This window comes from Periplaneta americana, chromosome 16 (genome assembly GCF_040183065.1).
Source record: "Periplaneta americana isolate PAMFEO1 chromosome 16, P.americana_PAMFEO1_priV1, whole genome shotgun sequence".
Lineage (NCBI taxonomy): Eukaryota > Metazoa > Arthropoda > Insecta > Blattodea > Blattidae > Periplaneta > Periplaneta americana.
Genome location: NC_091132.1, coordinates 150,372,879 through 150,395,077, shown reverse-complemented (window position 1 = coordinate 150,395,077; position 22,199 = coordinate 150,372,879). Strand labels below are relative to the sequence as shown.

The 22,199-nt window shown below is 37.8% G+C and overlaps 2 protein-coding genes across 7 annotated transcripts in view; one reads left to right on the top strand and one right to left on the bottom strand.

The window, feature by feature from the left end:
* The window catches only part of LOC138691317 (zinc finger protein ZFP2-like), a 499,579-nt gene that overhangs the window by 391,162 nt on the left and 86,218 nt on the right, over positions 1-22,199 (bottom strand). The window lies entirely within an intron of this gene.
* LOC138691322 (uncharacterized) overlaps positions 15,190-22,199 on the top strand; it is a 259,737-nt gene continuing 252,727 nt past the window's right edge. For all 5 annotated transcript variants that reach the window (XR_011329821.1, XR_011329820.1, XM_069813205.1 and 2 more), the window contains exon 1: positions 15,190-15,305. The gene's annotated coding sequence lies outside the window, so the exon portion shown is untranslated. The remainder of the gene's footprint in view (positions 15,306-22,199) is intronic.

Here is a 22,199-nt window from a genome sequence, read left to right as displayed (position 1 = left end):
TTTTTAGTTTTGCCTAATTTTTTAATAGATTATTTTTTAAAGTAAAATTACTACATTAAATAGCCAAGTTGAAAATCTGATAAAAATGGGACTTGTGTCCCCTGATGTATTATCTGTAAACTACTGCATTTAAAAATGTGGGCGCTGCATACATACATTTGTAACAATTTATTTTCCGGAAGCATGCAAGCGCTCGAGATCCCCAAGTAATGAACCGTTTGCGCCCGTAAGCCTACACGTGTGCCACAAGGCTGCGCGCGGCAAGTTTTATGAAATCCCCCGTTGCAAATAATAACTGATGTCGCCACACTACACAACAAATGCATTCATTCATGAAATGATTAATACCTTAAAGAACAGTAAATATCTTATTTAAAGTTGTTTTATTATTGCCAGCTCAACTAAGAGCGGGGAGCCCTTCACATTGCTGTATTTGCTGTATGTTTATATTGTACTACATAGTCAAGTTTTTAACAATAGCCAGGCTGGGTAAGGCAGTAAACTTCGTGACAGTATAACAGATGGCCGGAGACTAAATATAGAAGAGAAAAATAATCAGTCAGGGTTTGAATTTCATGGAGTCAAATTCTATTTGTCGAATATTAACGCTTGTGACGTGACTTCTATAACATGAATGACGGTAAAGATCACGTAATATATAACAAGTGTTTAAATTAATTTGGCCTTCCTAATAACACCTTTAAAAAGAAAAGTAAACTAAGACGCGTAAGTCGCGATTTATTGATAAAGCTCAATATAGCGGAGTCTTTGAATGTGCGAATATGTGATTCGTGCCGTAAAAAATTCTTATCAACTTCCCGATAGGTCAGGTGAATTTATATGTGAAGCCGGTAGTTCTTGTGATATTAATGAAAATAAATCAAATGAAAGTAGTGCGGACAAACAAAGTGATAATTTCAGTTCTTCTTCTAGCAGTTCTACGGTTACAGCGCTAGAAATAAGTAATATTGAGGAACTAAAGATGAGTTTGGTGTGAACAGGAGAATCCCCTATCGAGAGAAGAAACCTACAAGAAAAATGATATCCCTGTGAAAAGTTTCAAAAAGTAAAATGCACCTACCAAGTAAAGATTTTCATGTAGAAGATGCATCGACGTACAATGAGAAGTAAGACAATAATATTATTAACAAATTAATTGAATCCTTTCACACAACAGATGAGAAGATGGTAAAAATTCAAATTTTAACAATATTTGAAAGTTGGCCCTACAATAAAATTAAACAAAACCTTGAAGCGGCTGACCCCATGATAAGGGTGGCAAGGAAACTCGCTGAATAAAAGGAAATTTTGTCCAATTCTGACAAACTCGATAAAGTTTTGAAACTGTCTACAGTGACTAAGGTGCTGGAAAAAAGAATTTTGTTACAGTTGATCACACTAATATAGAAACGCTTCAGTCTTCAACTTTTGACTTTTTAGACAAATTTTCAAGCAAACTTCTCTCCTCATTGACGCACGCTTTCATAGCACAGTGTCAAAGACCATTTTTAACGGAATATAAAAGAAAATGTACAACCTGAAAATTTCGTAGCTGTTGCAGATTTTTTTAAGATTCAGTACAAGGTTGGTTAGTTAGTTAGTTACTAAGTTAGATAGTTAGTGGGGATTAAAAAGGGCGTGTCAGCTACTGTGGCTATTTGCGCCCTTATCTAAAATCCTTCACGAAACAGATACACAATACAATAACCGGAATACGTAAAAAAAAAATAATAAAAAGCGTTGTCACCGTTAAAACGAGGTTGACGAATGCAAGTTCAACAAAGTGATGCATAAACACATAAAAGTGACCAGTTCTTAGACCCTAGCTAGACTTTAATAAGAAACAATAAAATAATAAAACAGATGCTACCAGAAATAAATTATCTGACACATTTATAAAATACTCGGATGTAAAAGGTCCGAATGTCAAGTTTGTTAAAAACATATAGTAAACAAAAGTAACCTCCGGATGTAAAGGGTCCGGAGGATAAGTAAAACGCGGCACTAAACAACTAAATCACCCTGCCAAGTCCTGTATCCGATAAAAATCTGAGAACTGCAATTGTACAATTAAAATCATTTCCAAGAGCGTCACGTAGAGTTCGCTGAACTCCATACATTGACGATGAACACGGTCATATCTTCCACAATGCAATAAAAAATGTTCCACCGTAAGTGGAACATGGCATATATCACAATGCGGCTGATGCTAGCCACGTAGGAGATGGGCTTGTCAGATGACAGTGGCCAAACTTCAACTGGGTGAGTAAAACTTCTTCGTGTCGTGACGCTCTTGTAGACGAATCCCAAACTCGAACAGTATTCTTCATTCTTCGTAATTTATTCCCCTCTTGTGCAGACCATTCTACTTCCCATTGCCACCATATTGTATGTTTCAGGTAATTTTGAATATTTTGCCACTTCTCACGACAATATACCTCAGATCCATTCATAGCACCGTCCCCTTACTGTAGCATCCGCTGCCTCGTTACAAGGAATGCCAACATTACCCGGAGTCCACACTACTCCAATATCATAATTAGAGGTTAGGAGAGTGTGGAAAAGTTCCTGGGTTCTCAACAAAAGCGGATCACCAGAATTCAAACACTGCAGGGACTGAATGGCGCTTAAAGAGTCGCAGCATATAAGGAATCTGCCCCGGGGTTCTCTAATTAAAAACAATAAAGCTCTATAAAAGCATATAGTTCTGCGGTAAAAACTCTACTGTACTGGCTCAATTTATATTTAAATATCTGTCCATTTGCAACAATGGAACAACCTACACAATCATTTATTCGGATTCCGTCAATAAAAACTAATGAATAATTCGGAAACTATGATAAAAGTTCAGTGAAACGAAATCTATAAACAAAAGCTGGTGTAAAATTCTTAGAACTTCGGCTCAGACTTATATCAAACATGAGACGTCGCATAATCCACGGTGGAGTGGTCGTATATTCCAGTGTGCGAGTTCCTGGCAGGCGGATGTCGAACTCGGAAAGAAGTTCACGAAACCCTACACCCGCTGGACGAAGTCTCCGTGGATTTTCACTGTATCGGCGGTAAAGAGACAGGTGGTAAAACGAGTCGTAAGAATTGTGCTCGGGCTGTGAGCGGAGCTTAACGGCATACGAGCACAACAAGACATTACATCACCGTTACAGTGATGGTTCTCCAGCTTCGCAATATAGGCTATCTATCCGACTCGTTCGGAAGGCCCCTGTAGCGAGTCATATCCCATAATGATGGATAGTGTCTAAGAGACGTAACTTGGATTTATTTGCTGAGCCAGGAATAGAACAGCCATAATCAAGCTCTGACCAGGTAAGAGCACAATAAGGACGTAAAAGCACTATGCGGTCTGCACTCCAGCGAACCCCTGACAAAAGGCGCAAAATATTTAACCATTTTTCGCAACGTCTTTTCAAGTCACGGATAAGGCCCAAAAATCTCGCAGTGTCTGTATATTGCAACTCCACTCCATTAAGACGCAGTTCAGGATGTGGATGCAGTCCACGATAGTTATAGAAATGGACACACTGCGTTCTTAGAGTAGAGAATTTAAAGTCATTGCGAACAGCCCATTCTGATAGCACGTTGATGACCAGTTGCAACAGTCGACCGATGGATGTATGATATCGGGAGCTATAATATAAACTGAAATCATCAACGTACAGGAGAGAAGATAATCGGTCACCGACACAGTGGGCAATTCCATTGATCGCAATGCAGAAAAGAAGAACGCTTAATACAGACCCCTATGGAATGCCGTTTTTTTTTTGGAGATCTTCGTTAGAAAGTGTGGTGCCTACTCGAACTCGGAAATACCGATCTGTCATGAACTTAGCAATAAGCGTTGGGAGACTGCCACGAAGTCCCCAATCATGCAGGGTTTTGGAGAATGCCATACCTCCATGTGGTATCGTAAGTCTTTTGTAGACCAAAGAAGACCGCCACAAGATGCTCCTTCTTGAGGAAAGCATCTCCAATGGCGGTCTCAAGCCGGACAAGATGGTCTGTGGCTGATCTGTGTTTACGAAAACCATATTGGATATTAGATAATTGGTTTTCCGATTCAAGTACCCAAATCAGGCGTTTACTTGTCTTTTCCATAACCTTGCATACGCAGCTGGTGAGACAAATTAGCCTATAACTGCCAGGTAAAGAAGGATCCTTTCCCGGTTTCTGGACTGGGATTACAATGGCGGAACGCCAAGGAGAAGGAAATACACCCTCAGTCCAGATCCTGTTGTATATTGAGAGAAGAAAGGATTTTCCAGCCGGAGGAAAATGGCCAAGTATGCGGTTATGGATGTTATAAGGGTCATTGGAGGTGTCAGGGGATGTGTCTAGTGCCGCATCCAACTCCTCGGATGTTAATGGTGCATTGTAGTTTTCAGTGATATCTGATTGAAAATTAAGGCTTCGTTTTTCCGCAGCATCTGTGACTTTATGAATTCCGGGTCATAATTATTTCAGATGCTTATCTTTGCAAACGAGCTAACGAATATTTCGGCAATTTCTGTGGGACTGGTGGTCGTTAGTCCATTGTTCAGAAGGCCCGTAATTACAGAACTATGATTCGCCATTATTCGACGGACTTTGCGCTATACGATATTAGCTGCGACGTTCTTCTTGAATAAATTCACATAGTTTGTCCAGGATGTCTTCTTAGCATCACACACAGTGCGACGAGCTTTCCTTTGAAGACGTTTAAACTGGAACAATTTTTTTTTCGGTCGGATGCCGCTCAAATTGGCGTAAGGCACGTCTGCGGTCTCGGATTGCATCTCTGCAGGCACCCGACCACCAGGGGACAGAGAAGCGTTTTGGCCTGCAGGACGAACGGGGGATAGATAATTCCGCTGACTTGATAACCATATTTGAGAGTCGGTCTACTACGGAGTCCACACTTTCATGTCCGTTATCATCGAATGATATGGACTCCGAAAATCCGACCCAGTCCACCTTTTTAATAACCCAGTTTGGAGATCGAGATTCCGCAGGACGTAAAGCGGACATACGCATTCGGATGGGGTAGTGGTCACTACCATGTAGGTTGTGAATCACATACCATTCGAAATGAGTGGACAAAACTGGGCTACAAATGGAGAGATCTCTATCATGGAGAAAGGACCGTAAGCCGAGGATAGATGAGTTGCTTTTCCGGAATTCGGGGTAATCAGATTGAGACGGGTACATACTTCTGCTATTTTATTTCCTCTGTCATCATCAGAATTAGAGCCCCAAGAGTTGTGAGATGCATTAAAATCCCCCACTAACAAATATGGAGCTGGTACCTGCGATAGAATGTGTTCCACGTCATTAACTGTGTAAGGTATATCTCGGGGCATGTAGACACCAAGTATTGAAAACTGGACGCTAGGTAAAGTTATTGTAGCCGCTATACATTGATGAGGAGTGTTAATATTGATGACAGAGGAATAGATATTTTGCCTGATAGGATGGCGCAACTTCCATGACCCGAATACCGGCAAGGGGGATCGTCCCGGTAAATATTTTATCCTGAAATACTCAGGGAATGTTCGGGTCGGAGGTGTGTCTCCTGAAGATATAAAATAGCTGGGTTCTCATGATAGATCAATTGTTGTAGTTTTGTATATCTGCTGCGTACATCGTTCACATTCCACTGTACAATATCAGTCATCGCGAGGAGCTAAATCACAATGGTGGCTTTACAAGCGATCGTCTATTCTTGTCCTTTCTATGGGTTGATGCCTCTGTCTGCGATTGCTTAGTCTTCGACTGTGGCGACTCACTTGCAGTTCTTCGCACTCCTGATCGTGATTTTGATCGAGAACGTGATCGAGAGGATGATCCCGATCCGCCACCCGAACTAGGAGCGCGTCGTTTTGGTGTTCTACCAGGCCTAGAATCCTTCTTTGCTGTCACGACAGCTATTTTTCTAGGGTCGTAAGGCCTGATATCAAGCCCACACGAGTAGTTGACTCAGCAATCTGTGTCGCATCGTCCACATATGTCTGGGTTGCGGTCTCAATTCGCTTTCCAGGCATACTTGCAAGAGTTGGCGTCTGCGTGGATGCATCAATTCCCTCTGTTGCCTTCTGAGGAATAGGAGTTTCCTGTAGTCTGTTTTGTTGGTCGAAAATACGCTTACGCGTCTCGAAGAACGTAATAATCTCTCGGACTCGAAGCCCTTTAATATCCTTCTCTACCGTATACTTCCGGCAATTTTTAGAATTAGCGGCGTGGTCCCTGGACCAATTCACATAGTGTTCGGCGCCGGCACGTGGGGAATCCCCACGGTCAGCACCGCCGCACTTTGCACATGTGATGATGTTAGTGCAACGTTTTTGCGTATGTCCGAACCGCATTGGCTTCGGCACATACGCACGCACAGGGACACGCTCGTTCCCGACAAAGATGTATTCTGGCAAGAGAGACAGACTGTGCTCAGGGGTTCAGACCGTCCGTCCCGCTTACGCAGTAAACGATAAACCTTGGAAACAGAGTGTTCCGCCAGCTCTAATTGGATCTCTTCATTGGATATACCATTTAGAGAATCCGTATGCACAACTCCTCGCGTGGTGTTCAGCGAGGTGTGTCGCTCAATTCTGATGGGGTATGATCCCAGCAACTTCGCTCTCAACAGCGTCTCACTTTGTTTTGCAGATGCAGTCTCAACAAGGAAACTGCCGTTGCGGAGTCGAGTTGCATATCTGACATTGCCAACGAATGCATGGAGCGCGCGTCTCACGTAAAATGGACTAATGTGTTTCATATTTTTTTCTGTCCCATCTAAGGTGGTACTGATGAAATTTGGAGCGCGGTATTTTAATTGTGACTTTCTCAGGGTACAAGTCCATTGCAGTGTTCGTCTTATTACCATCAATTGTAATTTTTTTTGGCTGTTTTTGTGGAGACGAGGAGCGAGAAGAGGTCATTTTGAAACTGGGCCCCCCAATGGAACCGTCGGCGTCAGCCTGCCACCGGGGGACGTAAGAGAAAGATACCTAAAAATTCTTGTTGGTCTGTGCCGCCCATGGGGACCCCCCCCCAACAGTCCGATCCCAGCATCCCACTTCACGCAAGTTACCCTTCAAACTGGGCATTAAACACTTAATGGCAAGTCGTACACCAGAGGCGATACGGAATTTTATGCCCCTACCACGGGAATAACCGCCCGTGTCTCCTCACTCTACACTGAACAATCCCAGGACTATCCATCTTCCACAATCCGACTCGTAAAAAGCTCGCCCGACCATCTTAAAAGAATCGCTTAACCCTTTCGTCAGCAATAACACGTCAGAGCGATATATCCGCTCCGGCAAGCAGAATCGGTCACCATGCCGTCTAGATAGTCCCGGGCTCCCATTGGGTCTCTACGTCAATGTAGATGACGACTGATCCGGGCTCCGCACCTAGACTTGCATATAGGGGCAGCGTGAAGGCTCCATTATTGCTTAGTTGCTGGGCACCCTGTCGGACCATACAATTCAGAAGTCGCGCTTGAAACCGTTGGACAGGAGTACGGAGATAGGAAAGATCCCCGCTGGTGAGACGGGAGTTATAAGCTTAAGAACCTTAACCTAAGAATGGATATAATAACTACACGGGGAAGAAGAATGAAGCCTCACCAGGAATTCTTAACAAATCCCGTCATGGTAGCGGACGTGGCAAAAAGTAACAACGGAGATGGAGAGGTAAAAATGGCTGTGATGATGTGGTGGGCGTTCCGCATGCAATGGGGGCCGGCGGAGAGAAACAGAGTGATGAAAAAGACGAGAGAACGAAAATGTTAAATGTTATGTTTTATTTAACGACGCTCGCAACTGCAGAGGTTATATCAGCGTCGCCGGATGTGCCCGAATTTTGTCCCGTAGGAGTTCTTTTACATGCCAGTAAATCTACTGACATGAGCCTATCGCATTTAAGCACACTTAAATGCCATCGACCTAGCCCGGGATCGAACCCGCAACCTTGGGCAGAGAAGGCCGGCGCTATACCAACTCGCCAACCAAGTTGACGAGAGAACGAAAAGGAGTGGTTGTGACAAGACGAAAAATGGCCGAAAAGAAAAGCACGAGAGCCACTATTCCATCCCCCGATCACCAACTTTGCGGAACCCACCTTGACCGGTTCAGTACAAGGTGTGCATTGGAACAACTCCCAAGCCACAATACATCCTTTTGTAGCATATTTCAAAGAATGTACAGTAATTCGTCACAAAAATATTGTCATATCAGAAAGCATGACACATGATACCGATTCCTTTCACATTTTTCAATCTGAAGCAATCAGTTTCTTAAAGCAGAATTCAACGATTTGAAAAATATTACCTCTTTTCCGATGGATCAAGTTCATAATACAAAACCAAAAAGAATTTTAAAAATAACTGTTTACATGAAGACGATTATGGTATTAGCGCTGAATGGCATTTCTTTGCAACGTCGTATGGTAAAGGTCAAGATCCTATAACAAAACCAAAAAAGTTGTTTGATTTGACACAAAAAACAAAAACATTTCTAACCTGTCATTTAAATTTCGTCCCCCTGAATAAGCGCAAAAACTGCATTGAAAATTTGCAGGCCAGATATCACAATCTAAAACGAGTAACTGGCACAATAAAATTATATTCTTTCATTCCGTTGTTAAAAACTGACAATTTTCTTTCGAGAAAGAAGGTAGGCGAGTGAAAATTCAAAGTGTAGTGTGAATGAAATAGAGATTTAAAATGAAAAATTTACAAATATTTGAAGATGTCATAATAAATTAATACAAGACTTAGCAGTGTTTCCACGAGTGACTTGATCCATACTGGGTGTAATGTTGCAATCTTCACTGGATCATCCAGCGCACGGTCAACAGTTCCCGTTCACTGCAGCTGTATTCGTCTGCTACACATTGTTTTTTGATGAAATTATTGAAATTACAACATTTGAAATTTTAATCTTACAGTATAAGTTAGATATAAATGTGAAGTAGTCGTATTAAAACCCTAAAAAATGCCTACTAAGTGCACTGAAGTATTCCTAATAATTCCAGGAAAGTCATAATGGGATTTCTGCCTCCAGATTCTCAGATGTAAACTGTGCGCAGTAATATCCTGTGTTAATAGATGTAAAATTTGGATTTTGTTTTTTCGCAGCAGTTTTTATTTTTAGAAATTTCAGGCTATAATTACATGAACTGCTTATCTGTGCAAATGTGACAGCAAATATTTGAACAATTTCTACGGCACTGGTGGTCGTTGCGTCATTGTTAAAAAAAATGTTATGGTTTATTTAACGACGCTTCATTGTTCAAAAGACCTGATATTAGAGAGCTACGTTTACCCATTATTCGACGGACTTTGACCCATACGATGATAGCTGGGATATTATTTTTAAAGAAGTGACATAGTTTGTCCAGGAAGTCTTCTTAGCATCGCTCACAATAAGTTTTGTTAGCATCGCTCATAGTGCGACCAGCTTTGGCTACGATGTTTAAACTAGACAAAATTCTCTTGGGTTGACTGGCGCTCAAATTGGAGTAAGACATGTTTGCGGTCTCGAATTGCTTCTCTTCAAGCATCCGTCCACCAAGGGACACAGATGCGTTTTGGCATGTAAGACGACCGGGGGATGTATAATTCCGCCGACTTAATCACCACATTTGAGAAGTGTTCTAATATGTAGTCCACACTTTTATGCCCGATATCATCGAATAAAATGGACTCAGGAAATCATACCCAATCCACGTTTTTAATAACCCGAGATTCTGCAAGGCGCAAAGCGGACATACGTATTTGGATGAGGTAGTGGTCACTGCCAAATAGGTTGTGAATCACAGACCATTCGAAATGCGTGGACAGAACCGGGATACAAATGGAGATATCTATCATGGAATATGTACCGTAAGTCAAGGAGAGGTTTGTTGCTTCCCCAGAGTAGAGGCTAATGAGATTTAGACGGATACATATTTCTGCAATTTTATTTCCTCTGTTATCATCGGCATTACATCCCCAAGTGTGGTGGGATGCATTGAAATCCCCTACTAATAGATGAAGAGTAGGTACCCAATTGTCACCAACACCGCACTTTGAGGATGCGACTTTGTCGATCAAAAATTTAAGAAATCTAATATTGAAGCCAACGATTAAGAAAAAATATATTTCTTGAAGGAATAGGTAAAAGATCCTAGGCTATGTTTTTGATGTAGGTCTCCAAAGCATTCCAGCAAAAGAATCATGCAGATATTTAAATAATTGTATATTTTAATATGTAAATGCTTTACAGTTGTAAAAATTATGGAAATTTGATATTTTTACAGGTAATCATTAGCTGTTATAATATTCTGAATAATGTTTTATAAAGCGTAAAGTATGCATATTAAGCATGCAAAGTTTTGTTCATTTAGCTTTTATAGTAGCTGAGATATAAAAAAAATTAAATAGATTTTTGCTGGTCAATTGTGTACCTCACCCCTTAAGAGAAAAACTGATGCCAGACACTGAGAAAGCAGTTTCAGTAGGTGAGTTCTGCAGTCAGTAACATACGTAGAAACGCAAGAAGTCAATGTCAGTAAAAGTTCTCAAGTGTTATGCAAGATATCTAAACTCGTATTACGCTATTTAAATTCCAACTCTTTACTCGTCATAAGAGTAAATGAGGATCTATCTTTCTCGAAAAAGTAAAGTTTTGTAATTCTATAGCCTTCTGAGTCCTAAGACATTTGTTGTTTTATTTTTGAAGTTCAATATAATTCTACACCTAAAAAAATTACTGACATAAAGGAACATGCTGAAAAAATTCTGCAAGTCGTGGCCTTGGTTTGACAAGGTTCTAACTGCTTTTTCGATACTTTTGAGATACAGAGCTTCAAAGTTTGAATTTGTTGTAAGATGAACATTTAGTTTCTTATACTTATGAAATGTTAAATATGGCATCTTCCAGCATGGAACTTATAATTACATAATTTCATGGCCTAAACTGCTGTATGAAATCAAAAAGCATTATTATTATTATTATTATTATTATTATTATTATTATTATTATTATTATTATTATTATTATTAGTAGTAGTAGTAGTAGTAGTAGTGGTGGTAGTGATCGTAGTAGTAGTAGTAGTAGTAGTAGTAGTAGTAGTAGTAGTAGTAGTAGTAGTATAGGAAACTGTTTCATTAATCCGTAACTAAGACAAGAGTTAATTTAAATCAGTCATATTAAAAAATTAACTTTTTATAATTTATATAAATGCACTGAAACAACAGCTGTTTGAAGAAAATGAAGAATATAGAGTGGATGAAGGACAATAACAATGTATATGGTAATAACGTAGTTCGAAAGGTAACAACTATCTTCGAAATGAGTTGACCACACAGAATGATTCATTGTAGGGTAGAAATTCTCTCTGCCGATTACACCTATCAACTTTCGGTTAAGGGAATCTTTACTCAGAGAAAACCTGAAGCATAAACTGTCGTATAAGTACAATAGTTAAAGATTAACTAATCAGTGAAATGTAACATTCCTTCCTTCTTTATCTTTACATCCGTGTGCATTCCTGCAAAAAACAGCACACGAACGAATCATATTTATTCAGCTCAACCAAACAAATGGCCCCCCGTCGGCTGTTCAATTTGGGAGCATAACACTAGCGCCAGTAACCAGTCTAGCGGTTATTTAGTAAGTCTATATTTTACCTGAGTTTTCTCTCAACCCATTAAGAGCAAATTCTGTGTAACTTTCGGCGCTGGACCCCGGACTCATCTCCCTGGCATTATGACCTTCATTTCACTCAGAATATAGAAAACTATTACTGTTGATAAAGCATTGTAAAATAAACAATAAAAATTCAATGTTACACAGTAATATTACGTACAAAGAAATTTTAAACTCTTTGGGTCCAGTAGAAGTGCTTTGTCTGTCAAAATGCCAGTAAATCTTGCAGTAGAAAATTTAACATGCGTAACATCGACGTATATTGTTGAACTTTGCTCAAGAGCAGTTTTAAAAACGATTGATTTTAACCCTAACGAAATGAACCATTCCTCCCTATTGCAAATTATACTAGCACTAAAGACGGACTAGACGTGAAAATAGCAGTAGCCTACCGAAAAAATTAGTAGCTGAAGAGTTAGTTACATAATTTAAATTCTTAACTTGTACAATTTTAGAAAGTAAGCTTCTTGCAAAGATAGTTTATAAGTCTCAGAAAGGCAGTGCGCATGATCAGAGGACGAGCGACCTGGTTCACAAGGGAAGGAGGTAATGAAACTAGTTTTGTTTCGTTTACGTCTGTTCATGTGCACTTTGTCCTTTCTGGGACAGTATCTGTGCGAAAAACATTTTCTAAGACTGTACCTCATCTTGGAACTATTTAAGTACTCCAGCATCTTAGCACGAGACAATAAATAACACTATCCTCTCTCTCTTCACTGCGCATCCGCTAGGTATTTTGCCTTGTTATAAACATAAAAATACTTCATTCGCCGCTTTCTGGATACAGCTTCATCACAACATAGAATTTGTTATCCAGAAGGCAATAGCTTTATAATAGGCCTATACGTGAGTACAAATATTAGTTGATACTACCGTACATTAATTATATTGTCGGCAGATTTTACAGCTTCTATTATACAAGTGAATATATATGAAGAGTTCGCGGGAAAAACGATGAATGTCACATTTCTGTATATATATATATATATATATATATATATATATATATATATATATATATATATATATATATATATATATATATATGTGAAGAGTTCGCGGGAAAAACGATGAATGTCACGTTTCTGTTAAGGATTAGATAATGATCTAATTGAGTCGATAACTGCAAGATGTAGTGCTGTTTCTATAGAAAATAAAGGAAAGGATTACTGTATTCGTAGTGATAATTCTCCTTTTTACCATTTTTCATAAGAACAACATTAAATTTGGCAGTGATCCATTGAATTAGATAATGACATCAACCTAAGGAGAACTGTGACATTCATCGTTTTTCCCGCGAACTCTTTATATATTAAACTTAGGAGATAGTAAGCTTATTCCTGAAGATCGGTGTCTATCATACATCCGGCCATTAAGAAAAAGAGGTTATAGAAAAGATGGAGGAAATTATAGAGCAATTTGTTTGGTGGCCTCAATAAGTAGATTAAGGAGTAGGCCTACAGTGAAATAAAGAGTGAAGAAAACTACAGAAGACAGAATATCGGAGATCAAATAGGTTCTACAGCTGGACGTTCTTGTATGGACCAGATTTTAAGCATTACCCTAGATTATATATATATATATATATATATATATATATATATGATCTAGGGCATTACACAACTAGCAGAAAAGGTTACAGCAAAGAACCAAGAAACCCACTTAGTTCTTGCACATTTGGAAAGGTTTTACGATTCAGTATAAATTGGTAAGTTATGAAAAGCCTTTCAGACAGTTTGAATTGAATCATCACTAATTGCATTAATACAAAGAATGTATGTACCTATAATATTCAGTTTAAGTGTGCTTAAATGCGACAGGCTCATATCAGTAGATTTACTGACATGTAAAAGAACTGCGGGACAAAATTTCGGCACATCCGGCGACGCTGATATAACCTCAGCAGTTGCGAGCGTCGTTAAATAAAACATACTATCTAACATCTATAATATTCAGTGGGACACGTACAATTTAATTGATTAAATCTGTAAATAAATTTGGATTATCTTTTTAATTTTTCATATGACCGTACTATTATTTTAGCTTTGATAAAGCAAGTGTTTCACATTACAAATTTGGGACAGTAGGGAGTAAATCTGCATCTGCAGGGTTCAGTTTTCCATGCGCTTACTCATGCAATCTGGGAAGAATATTGAAAGAATCAAGTTTAAAATGCACGTTCAGTGAAGATGCATGAAGATTTTGTCTCTACATGGTGCGTCATTTTGAACATCATTTTCACTGCGTATATATATTAATTAGTATTAAAAATCAAATTTGCATGCAGTGCTTGAATGGGTAAAGTTGAAAGTAAAGTTGAACCGAGTAAAATGTCCAAGACTTAGCTCTATTTTTTAGCGCCTCTCTTAAAAGTATTCTGGCTTCTAAAGTGACAGCGCATCTCTGGAGCAGTGAACTCTATTCAGTCGCCACGACGCAGGGTTGCCGTACGTACGACTATATGCGTACGCATACGACTATTTTGACTAATTGTACGAAGTACGACCGCACTCTATGTCGTACGCAATTTTGTACGACTATTTCACTGAAGGAAAAAAATAATTGGGAATTTATAATGTTGGTTTATAATTAAAATAAAATTGGTGGTTAATTCGTACCTTTTAGACAAGTTTCCTTCATTTAATATGTCCTGGACTAATATGAAAGAAACGTGCTTTTAGGGGGGGGGGGGGATGCTTCAACTCGATCTGGTAACCATGCTTGCCATGCAAGTCATAATTTGTCATCTTGAGCTCTAGGTTTCACGTAGATCGCGGAGCAGTTATATCAAACTAATGCGAGTTTAATTTCATTAAATGCCTTGTTTGTTCGATAAAGGAAATCTTTTATCATGAAATAGTACCGCAGTAGCATTAAGAAGTCTAAACGCGACGACATTATAGAGATGTCGGATTTGAGTCGACTGTAGATGAATTAATTTGATATAATTTTCAGCCGCCGCATTTATTGGCTTATCTGCCGCCGCTTCGGCCAAAGTTCAAATTCTGCTGACTTTAAATATAAGTTGATTCTAAGCGTCATCGTGCACGCCTTATTGCAATGATAGTGTTGATGATAAAGAAATGGGTGGTGATTGGTTTCAATGCTGAATGTCATTGTGGATGTGAACTATAATTAGTAGTATTTCTAATTCGAACTAAAATTTACTGGTAGATATATTTATTTTGCGATTCTTTATCAATTGCGTAATGACATGAAGCTGATAATGCCAGCGAAGTGACTCCAGCGCCGAAAGTTAATCAGCATTTGCTCTTAATGGGTTGAGGGAAAACCCAGAACCAGATAACTCGTCTCATCCGGGGTATGAACTCTGGCCCGCTCGTTTCACAGTCAGACGTGCTAACCATTACTACACAGCGGTGGACTAGACGTATATTAGGAAGTTGAGAAATGTACGACAATTTTATGTTGAAGTACGACAATTTTCATAAGTTAGTACGATTGTTTCGATTCCTTTATCTGGCAACCCTGCCACAACGCCACATTCACGGCAGCATTGATGTTTTTCGTCCTGTGTGTCACGGCTCAAGCGATAATTAAGTTTACACTTTCGATGGATGGGTGTGGTATGTTTGGATGGATTACAATATTGTGGAAGAGGTAAGTTGCAATTTTTACCTTTATCGTATATAAGTTAACATAAACTTAAAACTGGAATACGTAATTATGGAGAATAACCACTCCACGATTTTCGAATTTCCCCCCCCCCCCCCATAAACGATGATTTTATGTTCGTTTTACGAAAGATACTAGAAAAAAAACGGATAAATTTCAGAACACGGATTACTTTCTTTTTCTCTTACTTAAAAATTCCAACTTTGTGCACACAAAATAAATTATTGGCACTGAGAAGTGTCTTTTCGTAAGCATGATGATATGCATTCGACAAACGCAGATAAATCTGCTTTTTGTAGTATTTCAAGATATAAATTGTCAGTGAGGAATCCGTATACTGAAATTTTCTCCCTTAACTAACTCAAACCCAGGCTAAACTAAGCTAACCTAACATTAAGTTATTAGGATAGCTTAGTTTCGCTTGGGTTAGTTAGGATTAGTTTAGATTACGTGATGTTTGCTTTCCTTGGGTTAGGATTAGTTAAGATTAGGTTACTTTAGGTTGTATTACGTAATACCGGAATATAACTCACTATTGCACAGAATCATTATCACTGAACGTCCAAACTATTCCTTATAACTTAAATTAATATAATAGCATTTATTGTTCCACGAAAAATGGGATATCGTTACAACGTCCGTATAGGATTACATGATTTAGGTTTCATATTGCTACCACACCTGAAACCAACAAATTCTATATTAATTTTATAGAGTACATGTTTTATTAAAATGTTTGCAATTAAATCCATATTCTATCTTTGGGATAAACGAGCGCAGAGGTACTTAAGCTGCATCCACACTGCTCAATTTCCCATGCACGTACACTTGCAATATAGGAAGAATATTGAAAAAATCAAGTTTAAAAAGCGTGTTTAATTAAGATACGTGAAGATTTTGTGTCTACATGGTGAGTCGGTTTGAACGTCATCTTCGCTACGTACGGTATATATTTTAATTAGTATGAAATATATATCTTGTATGCATTGCTTGGATACTTAAAGTTTAAATAAAAGTTGAACCGTGTAGATGCACTTTTATGGTGTTTTGGAAGTGAAATTGTCCAGGCCTGTGGAGTAACGGTCAGCGCGTCTGGCCGCGAAACCAGGTGACCCGGGTTCGAATCCCGGTCGGGGCAAGTTACCTGGTTGAGGTTCTTTCCGGGGTTTTCCCTCAACCCAATACGAGCAAATGCTGGGTAACTTTCGGTGCTGGACCCCGGACTCATTTCACCGACATTATCACCTTCATTTCATTCAGACGCTAAATAATCTAGATGTTGATACAGCGTCGTAAAATAACCCAATAAAATAAAAAAAAGAAGTGAAATTGGTTGAATTTATAAAGGTACATTACACGGTTCAATTTTACGCATAAAAGTAATGTGTGCAAGAGTTAACGAAACGCCACTGAAAGTGAGACCACATAGAGCAGTTGAAAGCTATAGTAGGAGCCAGCGATTTTGGCAGACGGATTTTTTTAATCTGAACTCCAGAACGAGTTACTCACCGATGCAAGGTCGGCTGATATGTCTGCAGTAAGCAAACTGAAGTTGGAATGGATAAGACATAAGAGTAAACATACAGGCTCGAGATTCGAGTGGACTTAGATGGACAGTCACTTCTAAAAACTATGCACATATAGTAAACTGTAGAACTACAGAGTAGTCTATAATGTGTGCATGTACGTATATGAAAAGAGATCAATTTCCGGCACACATTTTTCGAGATAATTCCAGTTGCTGCTGCATAGTCTTTTCCTCGTTACTACAAAGTATAAAGACTACATAATAAAAAAAAAATCTATTCTATAATCAACAGACTGATTGATTTGTCAACTTAAATATCCTTAAACTCTATACGTAAGTTTTTGTTAATCCTTAGTTAATAGATAAGACTGAGTTTTACTAAATACGAACATTAAGAGTTGAAAAATGGGAGGCAGTAACGATCAAAACAATTATACAGATTTATTTTTTTTAACCAGCCTTTAAATTTAAAACTAAGACTCGCTCATAAAATTGGGTTATACTATTCATCTAATCTCTCAGAATTGTTTCTAAAATGTATAAGGAATGTAAAAAAATTCAACTTCATGTACTCCTTCAAATAAAGTTTTTTTTTTTTTTTTTTTTTTTTTTTTTTTTTTTTTTTTTTTTTTTTTCACTTCCTAACGGAGCAGAGAGGAGAGAGAAAGGAGTTGACGGTTTTAAAAATTCACTAAAACATATTTCGCTAGAGACGTAAAATTTAAAATGAAGGTTACTCTTTACAATTTTGGTTAAATATTCTTAGAGTCTTTAAATACCATTTCCTAAAGTACTGGTGAAAAGGCGGAGTGAGAAATCTCATGTGATCCGATCTCGACGAAAATCGATATCTGGGGATCTTTGCGATCACAGAATGCGAATAATGTATTATTTTGTCCGACTTTGTCCCTAAAGTGGTGGAGTGGGGCAAAAATTGGTGAAAAATTAAATGAGCTATCTTAGGGGTTTCCAAGACGAAAATTACGAATAATAATTCAATTTGTGCGAATTCAATGTGGCAGTTTCAGGACTATGAATTATATTTAAAAAAGAAATAAAACATCGGATAACGCAGATAGACATAAATACAGTTAACACATGTAGGCCCTACAGTATTTAGGGGAGTAATGTATTTCTATAGTATACATTTAGTAAAATTCAAAAGTGTAATTTATACATATCCTGAATGAATTTTGTGTTGGAATTTAGTATAGTCATCAGCCTATAATTCTAGATTAACAAACAACTTTTTAGAATCCATAAAATATTTAATGTGAATGGTAGTTATATTTTTCAATTGGTGCAATTTGTGCAGGGAAAATTGGTTTCTCCGATATTTTGTATGATTCTGTATATTTTACAATGCTTTCCTCTCTGTTTTATTCACAATTTGCGTGTTCAGAAATTATTGCCCTTGCAATATCCATTGCAATCCTATTTATTATACCTTTATATAAATATAACTTACGTGGCATGCAATTTTAGCCAATTCACCAAATTAATATTTTGATCAACAATAAAGAGAATCGTAATTGTACTAACATGAATTGCCGCACGACCAGTAGAAGATCCTTACATTATTACTGGACAAAGCTTGTATATTGATCTGGTAAGAATGGGATTATATATATATATATGCAATGCTTTTTTCCTTTTAATTTAGAAAATGTAGAAGGCGTATTGTAAAATTATTGCGAACGAAAGTCATTTACATGTATTTAAAATATTCTTTGATCGGACTGTACTGTGGTGTGTTTCATAACATTGATATAAGCTGCGGGTATGAAAATATAAACAACGACTCAGAACGTTATCGCCAGTCATTGATGCAGCTCACATAAATAATATTGGCTTGCCTACTGGAAATGCCTTCGAGATCACCTGCCAAAATCGCTGCCGCCGACTGTATCCATTTCTGGCTGGTATCTTGTGTGTTCAACAGTAGGATGTAACAAGCGGCTGGTTAATCTATCTGACCATGAATAAACTGAAAAAAATTGTTTTGTTTGGTGATGGTGGACCTTATAAGCTGAAAATGGCGATAAATGCGATTAGTTTTATTGAAGATTAGGCTATACCAAATGGTTCAACCACAATTTTGAGAATCAAGTAGACCAAAGATTGGATTGGTATTTAATATATACTAATTAATATATATGTATATAATAATAATAATAATAATAATAATAATAATAATAATAATAATAATAATAATAATAATAGTAATGGTTTATTTAACCTGGCAGAATTAAGGCCATACGGCCTTCTCTAACACTCAACCAGGAGTAAAACTGCGTTACAAATAACACTGCAAATGTACAAAGTACACTACAATTTTACACACAGAAATGAATAAGATAATAATAATATAATGTAAACAAACTCATTCCAATGTAATAAGTTGAAATGTTTCATAAAAATGAATGGCTTTCATTGTTATTTAATTTCTCACAAAATTCAGACGAAGTTACTTGCCATGATGCACTACCATTATCCCAGTACCTCAGGTCTACATATGCTGTACTATACTGACTCTTACTCTATTCCATTCTGAGTTGATATTATGATTAGTAACTGTAAGTAAGTGGTAATGAAAAGTAGTTAAGTTACAAAATGCTGGTTAATTTACTGCTAACTATATGCTGTATTACTTACTATGTTATTTGAGAGAATTATGTGATATGTTAGGAGTTGTATCCCAAGCTGTTCTGTTAGCTCAGTGGTTATGAACATGGACTGATAAGAACATCAGATTTGTAGGGGAATGAATAATGGTCAGATCATAAATAATTGGTAAATTGTAAAATAGAATATAAGTTAGAACAGGGGTTCCCAACCTTTTTCCACTCGCGAACCCCTTCCACAACGATCTGAGTTGGGTGAACCACTGATTTTTAAATATGCATACAATAAGCTTAGACATGTATAAAATTTAATTCCAAGCAAAAGGTTTAATAATCTTAAATTAACTAAACCCTTAATGGTTAAAACCTATACTTACTCTAGTTACGGCTTAAAAATTACATGACGTATAGGCCTAGTTGCAATAATAAATACAAGTTTTCATTGTAATTACTCACCTCTTTCTTGGAATTCAGTGAGGAGGTTGCGTCTCCTTTCCATGGCACAAAGTTTTGAGTCAGGAACCACAGAAGTTAAATAAAGTCTCAAATCACTTTCAGCACAAAGTCTGTTTCTGTATTCATTTTTAAATACGCATTTGAAGAAAACGACTTTTCGCACAAATATATGGATGAAAAGGGTAATAAAGCTGTTATGCTTTATTCCCTAACACTGGGAACTCCTTTAAACTCAACCAAAAATCAATTAATGACAAAGATTTATAACTTTTCTGTAACTGAAAATCAGTGGAAATTTCAAGAAGCTGCTCTTTTTCATTTACGCTTAATGTGGATTCTAAAATTGTTGACACTTCGAAGGGATTGTGAATCCAATTGTTATTATTGGACATAGCAGGGAAATATTCTCTGAAGGTATTTCCAAGTCCCTTCAAATGTTCTTTAACCATGTTCTTGACATTTTCGTCCAAAGAAAGATGATTTTCCACCAGGAAGTCGTGAAGGTTATCAAAGCACTTGGTTTGATTGCTATTGAAACACGTTTCCCCAAAATTAAGTTTTTTAATGAATGATTCGATACGGTTTATATTTGACCCCTGGAGAGATATGTTTAATCTGTTAATTTTTTAGAAAATGTCTGCTAAATAAGCTAAAGTCTGAAGCCAGATTTCATCTTCCATGTACTTTGCTTGGTGAAAGGCATGGCTGGGTGAGGAAAACGTAAACTTCGTTTTAAGCTCATATAGTCTGGAAATAGTTCTACCTCGAGATAGCCACTTAACTTCAGTGTGAGACAATAAACACTTATAAATGGTTCCCACTTCCTCACAAAGCACTACAAAGTAGTAGCTGACGGTGGGTTTGAAAGTTGAGGAGGCCAAGACGTGAATGATGAGAATATAAAATATAAGGCCTGTGACGTACCTCATTACCAAGCGCAGAATTTATAGGTTTTAAGAAACTAAAATTAGGTTTTCCAATTTATGTTTTAGGATTTTAAGTCTTATGTTTAGGAATTTACATGATTTTAGGGAAAAAATATATATAAACAACATACTGTTACTATATTACAACGGCTTGATAAAGATTGCCACTCTTTGGGACGCTTTAAGTCCTAACCTACGAATTAGGTCTTTTTAGGTCATATTACATTTAAGAATGTTACTCTTTGCTACATAAAACGAATAAGAAAAACAATATTTCGAGAGTAACGAGATAGCAACAAAATTGATTCGAACCTAAGAATCCGGGGCTTGCTCATTACTATTACATTGCCTAATTTTACAGCAAATTAACTGGACGTCCCTCTTTCTTCGCAAACCGATCAAATAGGCCACAACATACTGAATAACTGCTACTAGAAGAAGCTAGATACAAATCTGCATTTGTTTCTAAACTCTCGATATTAAAATACTGTATAAATAAATACATCTCGTAACACAAAAGAATAAAATAACAAGAGCACCCGCAAACAAGAGAAAATCTAACAACATAAATGAAAACTTTTACGCAGGGAGAGAAAACTAACAACACGTGACTGAATTTTCTAAAACCAAGAAGAGAGAAAGAGAGAAAGCTTCCGAATACAGCCGAAACCGGCCGTGACTAAGCAGTACAGTTGTCAGCGGTGGGTAGGACGTCTCCAAATCGGCTCCCTTCGCGCATTCTAGTCAAGTTTAAACACTCTTCTAACCAGCTATCTTATTGATTGAACTGCTGTTGTCATGGTTACCGGGGAGTAGCGTCATGTAGTCGACTCCTCTTTCCTGCTCTCACACAGACACTGCAGGCTGCTAGATGTCGACTATACAGGTTACAGCGCTATCTGTTATTTTGCAGTACGAATTATTTGTACTATGTACAGTATAGCGAGCGGGCATCACCAACAGAATGTGGTGGACTTTACGTAACTTACATCTTAGTCGTAGTGAATAATAAAATTAATATAAAAGGAAAAATGTTCGTCATTTGCTGTAACTTGTCTGTGATCTTAATTAGCTGAAATTATTACTGCCATATTGTGTTCTGGTAAAATATTAGGGGAGGCTCGGCCTCCCTTGCCTCCCCTGAAAATCCGCCGCTGCTACAAAGATGCGGGACTTTGTAGGGCGAGCCTTAATAAAATTAATTATTTTCACTGCATCGTCCAGCACACATTTCAATCTATCGGGCATGCGTTTAGAAACAAGAGCCTGCCTATGAATGCAACAATGTGTCCAAGAAGCGTTCGGCGCTACCGATTTCACTTTGGCAATAAACCCAGCATAACAC